The sequence below is a fragment of the Synchiropus splendidus genome, chromosome 10 (genome assembly GCF_027744825.2).
Source record: "Synchiropus splendidus isolate RoL2022-P1 chromosome 10, RoL_Sspl_1.0, whole genome shotgun sequence".
Lineage (NCBI taxonomy): Eukaryota > Metazoa > Chordata > Actinopteri > Syngnathiformes > Callionymidae > Synchiropus > Synchiropus splendidus.
Window position 1 is genome coordinate 20,750,104 of NC_071343.1, and position 12,011 is coordinate 20,762,114.

Sequence of the window (12,011 nt, forward strand, 5' to 3'; positions counted from 1 at the left end):
GGCCTGCGTTGGGACCGATTACAGTGACGATCGAGTCAACTGACCCGGGTGTGTCTTGGTAAAAAAGACCGGTGCTAAACTGTGTTTTAAGAGTGTCGCCTGAAAAGTTGAGAAGTGTTTCAATCATAGCTCTGTACGGGTGAGTGGAACTGGACTGCGAAATCATCCGATCCCCCAGAACCACATTTCACTGGTCAAAGATTGTGTTTAGAGGATAATTGATGAGACCGACTGCTGCGTCGTTAGCCAGCGGGGTGCCATCGGCGTTAGTAATTCTTGCACGCACGTGTAGAAGGGTGTCGTTTAGGTCTAGATACTTTTCGCCGTCTCCCGGTATAAAAAACTCAATCGGTCCTCCTTCGCTGATAGCGGCTACTGGAGCAATTTCAGTGTAAATTTTGTCCTCGATGGAAAGCTGCGTCATCGGCGGCGTGAATAAATCCAGTTCTGCCAATGTGCATTCTGCAGATTTCTGATGTAGGAGCGCCATGTTACCGTATTTAAGGTTTTTTTTAAATATATCAGAGCTCCCTCTGGACTTCCTCTTGGCCCGTCTGCTTCTGTCAACTGGCTTCTTTCTTTTTTTGTTTGTACGTTTATTTGAGCTCTGTGTTACACGTCGTCCTGGTGGGCGTCTCTTTGTCCTTCGTGATAAGACGGCTATACCGCCTGACCCTTCCTGTCTCTGTTGATCGCTCATACCTCTCACGGTGCGGGTGAACATATCCGTGGCTATGTTACCCACTGCTGATTTGAGATGAGGCTTCGCTATGGCAATACCTCTTTTCAACAGAGGTGATACAAACCGAAACATTTTTGAGAAGAGGGAACCGATGCCTCGTCCGTACATAACTGGGGCACCGTAGAACCCTGGTAGATCTCCGCCCACCTGTTTTTCATAATATTGTACAAATCTGTGCGGGTCGTCTCTCAAGCCTGTGCGGACCATTGCGTTTGTTTATGACGTGGTCTGCACAGGTGCATATGCATCCCCTACAAGCTGAGGTCTTACAACGTCGCTGTAACAGTAAAGATGGTAAAACCCTACTTTTAAATCAACTGGATGGGGCGCTCTGTAGTCGCAAAAATTGAGCCAATGACCAGGCTCTACACCTAACATGTAAGCTAAAGGCGAGTTAAAAAGCACTAAGTTCTGACCGTCTCCTTGAAGATCAATTTTTTGCCGTGCACTGTCAAACAGGAAGCGTATATTGTTATTGGTTTTTTTAAAGGTTTGCTCCAACTCGGTTGTAATCTGATTAATAGAGCTGTAATATCCACCCTTGAACTTCAGTTTAGAAATATCTGTTCCCGCAGTTTTGAAATGTCGATCAACCCCTCGCGATTCGTCTTTTTTCCTCTGAGGTGAGGCGCTGGCGTCAGGATCCGGAGCCCTCAGTCTCGCCATGGCTCTATGAAATTCATCTTTATGCCGCCGCGACGTGTTAGCATCTGAATCTGATCCTCTAGGGGGAGCCGTGTTTGTGTTGGAATCAGTTCCTCTAGGGTTCGGTTTCCAGTAAAATGACGCTGCATCCTCCGGAATATTATGCCATGTGTGAGGGTATGTAATCTCCGTCAAAGCAACCTCCCATTTCCCGTTTAAATCGATATGTTGTGCTAAATCAACGCGGAAAGTACCGATCGAGTTGTCTTTAAAAACTTTTGCGCTGGCGTTTGATGGTAAAGTCACATAGAAGCCAGTGTTCTTTGAGTCGTACATGGTGATATGATGCCTGGTGTAAAGAAGGACCTTCTTATATATTTTTTATATCCGAAGCTTTTACCCAGCTGTTGAATTTTTCAGGCCAGTTCTTCCACTGGACAAAGACTTGTCTCTCTCCTTTAATGCAGCGTTCCTTGAGAATCTTTTCAACGTGAAATACTTTATCCTTAACGAGTTGTACTTTTTGTAATTCTTGATCATAAAATGATCCTTGGATGGGCTCGCCGTCGAAATCTTTCAATTTATACACAGGCGGGGTGCGATGAATACATTCAGTTATCGTAAATATCTCGTCTGTAAAACTCTGCTCATACTTTGTCAAATACACCTCGTAGTTTTGATATCCTAACATGATCGCCCTCCTTAAATTTTGGCTTCTGCCGATCTTTCGACGGTCTAATGTAAAGATTGTCAAACACTTGCAGAGTATTTTCTTTAGTTACTTCCATCGGTGTCATTTTTATACTACTGTGATAGCTGTGATTATAACTCTTTACTAGATCCTGTAAAACCTCGATGTAAGGTAGAGTGTTTTTAGCTGTAAAATATCTCCACATCCGATTTTTAAGAGTGCGGTTAAATCTCTCAACCACAGAGGCCTTAACGTCACTCGCTGTTGAAAAATGATTAATACCCTTCCTTTCCATCAAAGCCCTGAAACTCTTGTTAACAAATTCTTTCCCGTCATCCGTCTGTAGCTTTGCAGGCGTCCCGCTCTCCTCCAGCACTGATTCGAACGCCTTCATTGTCTCAATCGCAGTCTTTCTTTTTAAAACTCGTACAGAGGCCTTCTTTGAAAATACATCTATAACGGTCAACAAGTAATTTTGATCGTCATTATATCTAGCCAATGCCTGCATGTCGCATAGGTCGGCCTGGAATTGTTGAAGAGGCCTGTGAACAAATACTCTGTTTCTCGGAAAGTTTACTCTGGCCGGTTTATGCAGGGTGTAAGCATCCTGTTTTGATAAAAAATCTTTAATAGATTCAGAACTGACAGGTTTTCCAGTCTCAACCTGCACCCCACGACGGAGGCGATCCGCACCTCCGTAGCTCCCGGGGTGAAGAGGATTGTAATAAACTCTTTTAATGATGTGTTTCACCGACATGTTAAATGAGAAATGAATGAGCCGAGATCCGAATATGCTTCTTAATGTTTTTTTATTAAACAGGTTATGTCAGGATTCTAACGTAATGTTATACAAAGACAGTAAAAGCAAAAAAAAAATGAAAAATATCACATACGAGGGAATCTCGTGTTTGTGACATCGCCCAGGACCAGCGTTCTATTCCAGATTCTACTTGCTGATTCCAGACGTTCAATTAGAGGATCCTCTGGCTCGTGTTTGATGTATTCGTTCCGGACGCTTGATTTTGGAGACCTCATTTCGAGCAAGACTGTCTCAGTCGTAGCCTTGGTTCTCATTTTCTCCGGTTGTACATCATTCAGGGTCAAGAAGTGTTGTATAGCAGGCAGAAAGTTCTTGTTACAGAGTCTCTTCATCAACGGGTAGAAGTTAAGACTGTAGAAATTCCATTTCAGTTGCATCAGAGTCGTCTGTGTCGTCTTTGATGGTCAATGAAGGACAGGCACCGTCCGCCATGCTGTTGTTAGAACCCTCGTACTCGTGACCATCACCTGTAACGTCTTCTACAACAGGAAGTAGACGGGTCGGCGAGGAGTTGTTCATTCCGTACCCAGCACCGCCTGTAGCAGCTCCGAGGAAGATACGTCTCGGAACACCTTCGGTCCTCATTGTTGTCCTGGATGCGCTTGTTCCGCCGGGTACGTCTGCAGGGTGTCGCTCTGGAAAACACCCTCTTTATAACAACCGCCAGGGAGTAGGCGGTCCAAAGGGCGGGACTAAAAGGTCAGTGCTTTTTTCAACAAAAGGGTATCATCCCATAAGCGGCTATGGTAGAAGAGGCCGTCGATTTTTGGATAAATCTCGCGGATTTTTTCACTCCAAGCATCCAAAGGAATGGTTAACAGTGTACGAAATACACCGCAATCAGAATTAAAATACTCCAGGACGAAATCTTCTTCTTCTTCACCCGTGACTCCTGTTGATACTTTATGGAGGGCTCTGAAGGACCAACGTCCTGATCCTGACATTTTAGCCAACCATGTAGCCACGAAGGACGGCTTCCTCTTCATTCGATCAGGTTTGTTAGACACGGCTCCAGCCTTCTGACGTTGTTGTTGTTCTTCTTCTTCTTCTTCAGCCCTTGGAAGATTTTCCGGCTTCACCTCTCTCAGCACACCCCAGTCGTTAGACGATAACACGGCCATCTCCGTATAGGCACTCAAGGTTTCGTCGTCATCCAGTTGATAAATGTACAATTCAGCTGTTTCATACTTAAACGCGTACCCCCATCTCCCTCGACGTCCGTAAGGCTCTAGAGACCACTCATCCCGCAAAGATTCCCCGGGCGGCGCCTGCGTACGCCGTAGGTACATTACAGATTTATCTTCTCCACAGCGTGGAGCTGGGATTACTAGTGAGTCCCTCAATATTGGCTGAACCATGAAAGTCATGTATTACGGTCAACAGCTGTTGTTGCATGGCCTGACTGCTAATGCATGGTATTTGTAAGAGACTGATGTTTGAGCTTTAGCTTCTATGCAGAAACTGTGAGTACAATCCCTGATCAGCCCTAATTCCACTGCCACATCTGACTATCTCCTTCATCATCTTTGAACCTCAGTGGTGATCTTTCTCTTCATTTATGCAGGACTTCAACATCAAAGGTCCTTTGTTCAACTTGTTCCCTCGCTCCTCTCCTTATCTCCAGAACAGCAATACATTAACTCCTGCAACTGGCCGGTTAGCTCAGATGGTTAGAGCGTGGTGCTAATAACGCCAAGGCCATGGGTTCGATCCCCATACTGGCCAATGATATTATGTTAACTGTGACTATATATGTATTTAACAGTTAACATGAGAGAAGTTTCACAGTTGTATCTATATATATCAAGAAAATGCGGTGTTTACCCTCAAATCCTACGGTCCATAAATGAACAAGGGTGCCAAAACACCCTATCAGGTCAGGGAAGTGTTCAATGTCATGATGTTGAGGCCGGAGTTTGAAATGTTTCGGTGGTCCAGTATCTTCCTGTGCAAATCCTGAATTGATTCTTCCGTGAATACCGGGCACAGTCCTATTTCAACCACCTCCTTCAAGTCCATCAGCACAGTCCATGCTCCGTGTCCTTCAGGTACCATATGAAAGGGAGCAATCTCAGCATCAGACATCACAACGTTTAGAAAATGAAGCTCAAGTATTCCAACCCACATTCATAACACTCACACTGCTATATTTTGACCGATGCATCAATTTATGTACAGAGTGGAACTGAGTAGATACATATCTTGAGCTGACATGGACTTAAAGAAATAGAGAAGCTGAGGAGCCGAACTGAGTCGGCCAAAAACCTCATCTCACTGCATGTTTGTAAATCCGCTATTGTCGATTTCTCTTTGTGAAAGTGAATGTTCCTTGACAGGAATCTCTGCAATGGTGTTCTTGTGTAAACTGTAGCTTCCTTCCAAGCAGTTGACCTGGGTTCAATTCTCAGGCTTTGCCAATTGTTTTTGCCATCTAACCGTGGATGGCAGAATATTTGTGCCTCAACTGTCAACACCACAAAGGCTGGACGCGGACGACCAACAGACAGGTCTCAATGGGATAAAAATCAATCTCTGCCTGGCGTTGTTGGTAGGACTCGAAGCTACGGGGGAAATCCCCAATGGATTTCAGTTCCATGGCCTTCATCACTCGTGCCTTCAGTGGATTTCTGAATGGTCAGAAGAAACCTGTTCTTTGAATCACGACTGAATGGAATGGGCTACGTGCAGTGGCTGGGAATCGAACCCAGGTCAAGTGCTTGAAAAGCAGCCATCATCATTGTTGCTTGAAAGATGAGGAAGAGATGATGTGATGAGCTGATTTCTAATGAACCCATAACTAAATGACTGATGAAGTGTCTGAGGAACAGTGTTGTTGTGGCCGAGTGGTTAAGGCGATGGACTTGAAATCCATTGGGGTTTCCCCGCGTAGGTTCGAGTCCTACCAGCAACGTTAATGTAGATTTTCTTGCCTTGTGACCTGTGTCGTAGTCAGCGTCCAGACTTACTTGATGTTTGAAGGCCAAATATCTTGAATGTTGTGGACAAGCTGCTCATAGAGTTTACGTTGCAGCTCTTTATCTTGTGTAGTGCTTTTCGACAGATTCCCTTCACTTCCCCACTTTATCTTCATTCATCATGTCGTGATACACGCACGATGCAGAGGGCGCCACCATGAGTTAAAGGTTGATGTGGAAGAATACAGCTCCTTCTCTGGTTCAGTGTCAGTAGTTCACTCATGTTTCTCTTCAGATCGGATAAATCTTTCGCCTTTTACTAAAGATTTCCGTAGAGAGGAACAACATGAGTTTTTTTGATGCTCTGCTCTTGTTGGGCTTCTTATTGTGTTCAATGTAACCTGTCTGGTTAACACCTTTGGATCACAAGTGCAGAGTTGTTATTCCCAAGATCTGTATCTATGAAGCAGCAGAGTGTGTTGTCTCACTTCAAGTTGTACTCCAAAAAGACAGTGCCCCGTGTGAGGCTCGAACTCACGATCTTCAGTTCATGAGACTGACGCGCTGCCTACTGCGCCAACGAGGCTTGTGCAGTCTATGAAAAGCAGTGTGACTCAGAGGAAAGGCCAAGTGCATGGAATGGAGACCCACTTCTTTGGTAGAAAATACATGAAGCAACATTCCCATCCATGAGTGGTCTGCATGAGGACAGCGAAGAGGCAAGACGCTGATTTTCCCCAAGTTACTGAAGATCACCAGACTATTCACTGATCATTTCTGACGTCGGGATCTGAACTTCACTGATTAAAACCTTCTCGATCGCCAGTCATCTCTCTCGCTGTGTTCAACCTGTTGCGAGAGCAGCGTGGATCAATCCGCGGCGCTCCCGTCCCCAAGCGTAATTTTCCTGCAGCTCCCGGCTGCACACCTCAGTGTTCTGGGAGTTTGAGAAGTTGTTTTTGAAGGATATTGTCCGCCCAGACAGCGATCAGACCCTTTACTGGCCGGTTTAGATCATGAACTGTACTGTCGCATCGCTGATGACGCATTCACGTGAACAAAGCCTCTTCCGGTGTCGGTACCAAATGTGTCTGTCACTGCCTGATGTGGTCCGCCTGCCTGATGCGGGCCGCCGGAAGTTCCAGGACTGGAACCGGATGTTAGAAACACGCATGTGCAAGGTCTAGGAATTGTGTTTATTGGTTATTTCGCATGAATTTGTGTGTTTTTTGAATAGCTGTCAAAATAGTCTATATTTAACAGTAAAATCTGGAAATTATACGTTTTAACGCGCATGCGTAAGTACGATCTGTTCTTTCTGCCTGATGTGGTCCACCGGAAATGATGGTGCTGGAGCAGAAAGTTACAGACGAACTGGTTTACACAAGCGTTACTTTGGTTTATTTCTTTGTCACAGCCAAACTGCACAGACCTAATCCTAACCCTTAATCTAGACTGTAGAAGTTAAAATTTTAAAAAGTTCAAGAAAAAAACTTGTATAACTATGGACGCATGCGCTGACCAGTAAACGTCAGTTCGTAAAACATGCGCAATTTCCGGTTCCAGTCCCGGAATTTCTGGTGGACCGCATCAGGCAGTGACAGCGTCCACTTACCAAATGTGTCCGACCTGCCACGGAGTGGCATGACATCACATCCGGCATATACCATATCTTTTTTTTTAATGTTTTAATGAGCCAGAGGAAATTGAAATAAAGGACTTCAAGGCGATTTCTACCTCAGCATTTATTTCCACAAAATGCAATGTTTGTCATCGAATCGTTTGCAAAGTTTATGTCTGTTCTTCTCCGCAGCTGCGTAATAACGCATCGTGATTGGCTGACATGTGCGGAGCTTTGTTTTTCTTTGATATCGCTCAAGAAATCACAATAGTCTCCACATTAGGCACTTTAACACATCCAGATACATTTTATTCATTTACCAGGGAAAATATGCATCTATGAAGGAGTTTTCACCCCTGCCAAATAGGTCCTACCACTTCCGCGTTAGCCGAAAGATGCGTCGTGATTGGCTGACACGTACGGGTTATTGTTTTTACGACTAAACGACTAAAAATACCTTCAGATGCACATAATTATCTGCTGTGGGATCTATTTTGATTTTGTGCAACATAAAATAAAAACAATGCTCCGGCGAGGCAGAGGTGTGAAGGATCTCAACGGGGGCCGACTCAGACTCAGGCTCTCGAGACAGAACACTGCAGTGTGAAAGTGCCCTCAGATTTGGAGTTGGCCACACCAAGGCCTTCGAGCAGGCGTACGGAAACATGAGCGTTTTCACAGCCTGTGATTGGATAGTGAGAGAGTGTACGAGCCAGAGCTAGCAAACTGCACCTGTCGCGAGCTGCACAAGCAAATCTTTTGTGTGTGTTCATTTAATAGCGGTTCTGTCAACCCACAATGGCTGAAGGAGGAGAAGAAATAGATTTTGTTGCAGATTTACCGTCAAATCCATTTTCAAGACGGAACTTTCAAGTAAAGTCGGACATCATTAAGAAAGGTCGGGCAACTCCGAAGCTAGCAAGCCTGTCACAACCGGGAAAAGGACTTGTCCGCCACTTTCAGTCCGCTAACTACGTGCGGTACCCCTGGCTCACCAGCTCTGAGGAACACTGCAAATTGTATTGCTGGGAGTGCTAGTTATTTGCCACAGATCGACATGGTGTTTGGAGCAACACTGGACACCAAAGCTCTGCTGGAAACTTAAACACAACGGTGCTCACCAAAACTTTTGGGGAAACCACATTACTTACTAACTTACTCCTTGACTGAAGGCCAAGGTGAAAAATTCACGGCCCGCCACTGGTAAATGGTGGTGGTAAATGACAACTATAAAAGCCAACTATAGTTTACAGTATATGTGAACTTTGGACTGGAGTTGTTTAAAGCATGTGTCTCTGAACCAGTTGCTGTGTGGTTGTCTTGACTCAGCTAAAGCAACTAAAGCACTGCTACCATCTTTCTTTCACACTCTCTCTGGAAAACACATAGCTATCACTGACTTCAATCACACAATCCTTCTGCACAATCTTCAAACCTTGAAAACTGAAAAACGTTTGTTCACAGACCAACATTTTCTTGTGTATCAGCATGTCTCTGTGGCGCGTTCGGCTGTTAACCGAAAGGTTGGTAGTTCGAGCCCACCCAGGGACGTGACCTGCTTTATCTTGCAGTAAAAACTTCATTCATGTACTCACACTGACAGACGTGATGTTGATCAAAAACTGTCCTTCGTGACAAAACAGGTGTCACCAAACTGTCCCAGAAAGGGCTGCAGGTTTTTGTTGCAACTGAGCACAGACAGTTTAACCAATCAGGTGTCAATTTGGAGACCCCAACTCTTAACCATCGTTCCATGAACACATGTGAACCAGGGATCGTCTTCTGTTATTATGATTATTATTATAAATATAATATCCACACAGACAGTCCCTTGTTCATAGACATGGTTCATCATACCTGAAGCTGTGTGTGCATGGTACTACTTGTGCTATTTGAGTGGTTTTACAGATATCTTTGACAGTTGAAATCTCATCTGAACTGCTGATTGTGTCCCATATGGTCTAGCGGTCAGGATTCCTGGTTCTCACCCAGGCGGCCCGGGTTCGACTCCCGGTATGGGAAAGCGACGATCATTATTCAGACATTGAATTAAAAACAAATAATCATCTGCTGCCATCGCTCATAAGTACGGGTGGACGTAAGTCAAGCAGGTTGTGAGTTGGATGTTACTTGCATATGGATATGAAGCAAAAACCATCCTGAAAAGAACCCTGGTCTTCCGCGTGACAGGCGGAGATACTGTCCACTATACTAACAAGGATCCTGTCAGCATTGTTTAGCATTCACATCTCTGTCAAAAGAGTTTTGTCGTTCATTCTTTTTATATTTAAGGAATATTTTATCCGACTGTCCATTGTGTGGGGACAAGGCTGGGAATATTCTTTAAAAACACCTGGGAAATTATAAGATCCAGAGAAATGATCCCAGGAAGAGTTTAATTGGTGGAATGTTTTTACTGGACCAAGAAAGTGAGAATCATGAACGTGTTCACTCCTCCAGACTCTGCCTAGTTCAACGTCATCATGCCATCAGAAGTTCCCCTATTGAGCAGGAATCAAGAGAACGGTTGCTCACATGGAGGTAATGTCGTCTCCTAAAACCAACAAGTCACGTCTTCCAATCTCCTTGAGGGAACTAACGATGAAAATGACCTGATTCAAGGAAGTTGAGGAAAATGAGCAGTTTGTCGCCGCGAGTTACAAAACACAGCTGATATCAGGTTTGTCATGTGCTCACCACAAACATCGGCTGAGACACAGGAACACACACTGCATCAGGTTACACACATCACACCTCCCTAGGAGCCTGGATAGATCAGTCGGTAGAGCATCAGACTTTTAATCTGAGGGTCCAGGGTTCAAGTCCCTGTTCAGGCGATGCTTTGTGTCGTGCCAAGTTGGCCAGTTTCACTGGTTGTGCAGGTTGCGAAAGGGCTTGGTTCAGGCTCTGATACTGTGACTCACTTTCACCTTCATGATAATCCTCTTAAACATTTGTTGCTGGTGTTGAATCAAGTTCGAAACAGTCTTAAAAAACACAGGGTGGCCTGAAGTCGTAAACGATTTGGCTTGATTTACATTTAAAGTAACTAACTTTGTGATTTACTAAGGTGAGATTAACTAAGTAAGAAAAAAAGAGTAGAAATATTCTTAAAACAATCTTAATAATCTTATACAATTTGGTCTTACATAGTATATTATTCTCAAAACAAGATCAATGAGAATTTTAGCCTAGATATGAGATTGTAAGTCTTGGCCAGATCAGGAGTTTTTTCAGTGTAGTGTCTGTGTGTTCAAGATGAAAGTAAGTACATTTTTAATTTCTACGTTCTGGTAATAATGAATGTGTAATTCATGTAAATGGGTAGCGGTGTAACTGTTCAAGTCAGATTGGTTAAATGACCTTTGCTCTAAAGCTGAACAAACCTGAATCTTCCACCACTGCTGTAAGATAAGATAATGTCTTATGAGGGTTTTTTTAAACAATGTAACAACACATTACTTGCATTCCAGACATTATGACCTGTGATGTTTGTTGTCTCAGTGAAGTTTGCTCACTACCTGTAGCTATCACAAGGCACTTTTTCAACAATTTAATTGAATCAATAATTGTTGACAATGTGAATTCTGTTTGCTTGGTTTGTTTAGTGTGAATGCTTTGTCTCATTTTGAGAAAGAAAAGCTAATAATGAGAACTCTTGAATTAAGAACAATAATCTTGTTTAGTCGCTCTGACTTTAAGATATTTTCACTCAAATGAAGAAAGAAGCAAACGCTGAAATAAGAATTGACAAGCTAGTTTTGAGTTTATTTGACTTCGTCAAGTAGTTGGAAATAAGTTGAAAGAATTTCCAGCGTTTTTAGCAGCACTTCCAGCAAAGTTTCAGTTAAACACCATTCTAAGACGTCGAATCACGTTAAATGTTGAAACATAACGTAGCATAACATGGTCATTGTGTTATTAAGTGTTTGTCACTGACGTGACGATGAGATGATAATCATGGTCCTTAAACAATGAGCCTCTGATGCATCAGAATCTTGTGCATGATTTTCCATATTATTATTTATTTGAAAAGTTACCACCAAATTCTCGGTGATATTGGGCAATGCACTGGCAGAGGGTGCACAGAAACCTGAGCTCTAAAACCATTCTCTGACAGAGGGCTCATCCGGGACCTCTCGCACCCGAAGCGAGAATCATACTCCTAGACCAATGAGCCCTTCATACACACTTTTTAGCAGGAGAGGAACCATTAGCACCAAGGCGATGAACAAGTCGGCCATACAAGGTCACACAAGGAGACATTTGGAGCCTTGGAAAACTGAGATGTTGGTATTAGAACTCAGTCGAGACAGGAATCAGATTTGCTACTTTTATTGAAGCCGACCAAATCCGTCAGTGCTACAGAGAACTGACTCATGTGATATTGAAGAGTATCCTGTTTTGGTACTTGAATGCAGCCTTCTGACTGTGAGGGAGTGGAAGAGCAGGAGATTTTCCAGATCAAACCAGAACATTGCACGTATTCGAGCGAGATGACGCTTGGTAGCTGCATAACTATTTGCAAACGTCTGCTGGTGTCATTCTCTGGGGCAGCACAGTGTGTTTCACCTGAC

General features: G+C 43.8%; 5 non-coding genes and 1 pseudogene across 5 annotated transcripts; 5 read left to right on the forward strand and 1 right to left on the reverse strand.

Moving 5' to 3' along the window:
- Positions 1-4,549: 4,549 nt before the first annotated feature.
- Positions 4,550-4,623, forward strand: trnai-aau (transfer RNA isoleucine (anticodon AAU)). The gene has a single exon. It is a non-coding gene; the product is annotated as a tRNA-Ile (tRNA).
- A 1,104-nt stretch (positions 4,624-5,727) lies between these two features.
- On the forward strand, positions 5,728-5,809 carry trnas-uga (transfer RNA serine (anticodon UGA)). Its single transcript has one exon. It is a non-coding gene; the product is annotated as a tRNA-Ser (tRNA).
- Positions 5,810-6,090: 281 nt separating this feature from the next.
- On the forward strand, positions 6,091-6,193 carry LOC128766521 (U5 spliceosomal RNA; annotated as a pseudogene).
- A 133-nt stretch (positions 6,194-6,326) lies between these two features.
- On the reverse strand, positions 6,327-6,399 carry trnam-cau (transfer RNA methionine (anticodon CAU)). The gene has a single exon. It is a non-coding gene; the product is annotated as a tRNA-Met (tRNA).
- Positions 6,400-9,384: 2,985 nt separating this feature from the next.
- Positions 9,385-9,456, forward strand: trnae-cuc (transfer RNA glutamic acid (anticodon CUC)). Its single transcript has one exon. It is a non-coding gene; the product is annotated as a tRNA-Glu (tRNA).
- A 742-nt stretch (positions 9,457-10,198) lies between these two features.
- On the forward strand, positions 10,199-10,271 carry trnak-uuu (transfer RNA lysine (anticodon UUU)). Its single transcript has one exon. It is a non-coding gene; the product is annotated as a tRNA-Lys (tRNA).
- The last annotated feature ends 1,740 nt before the right edge of the window (positions 10,272-12,011 follow it).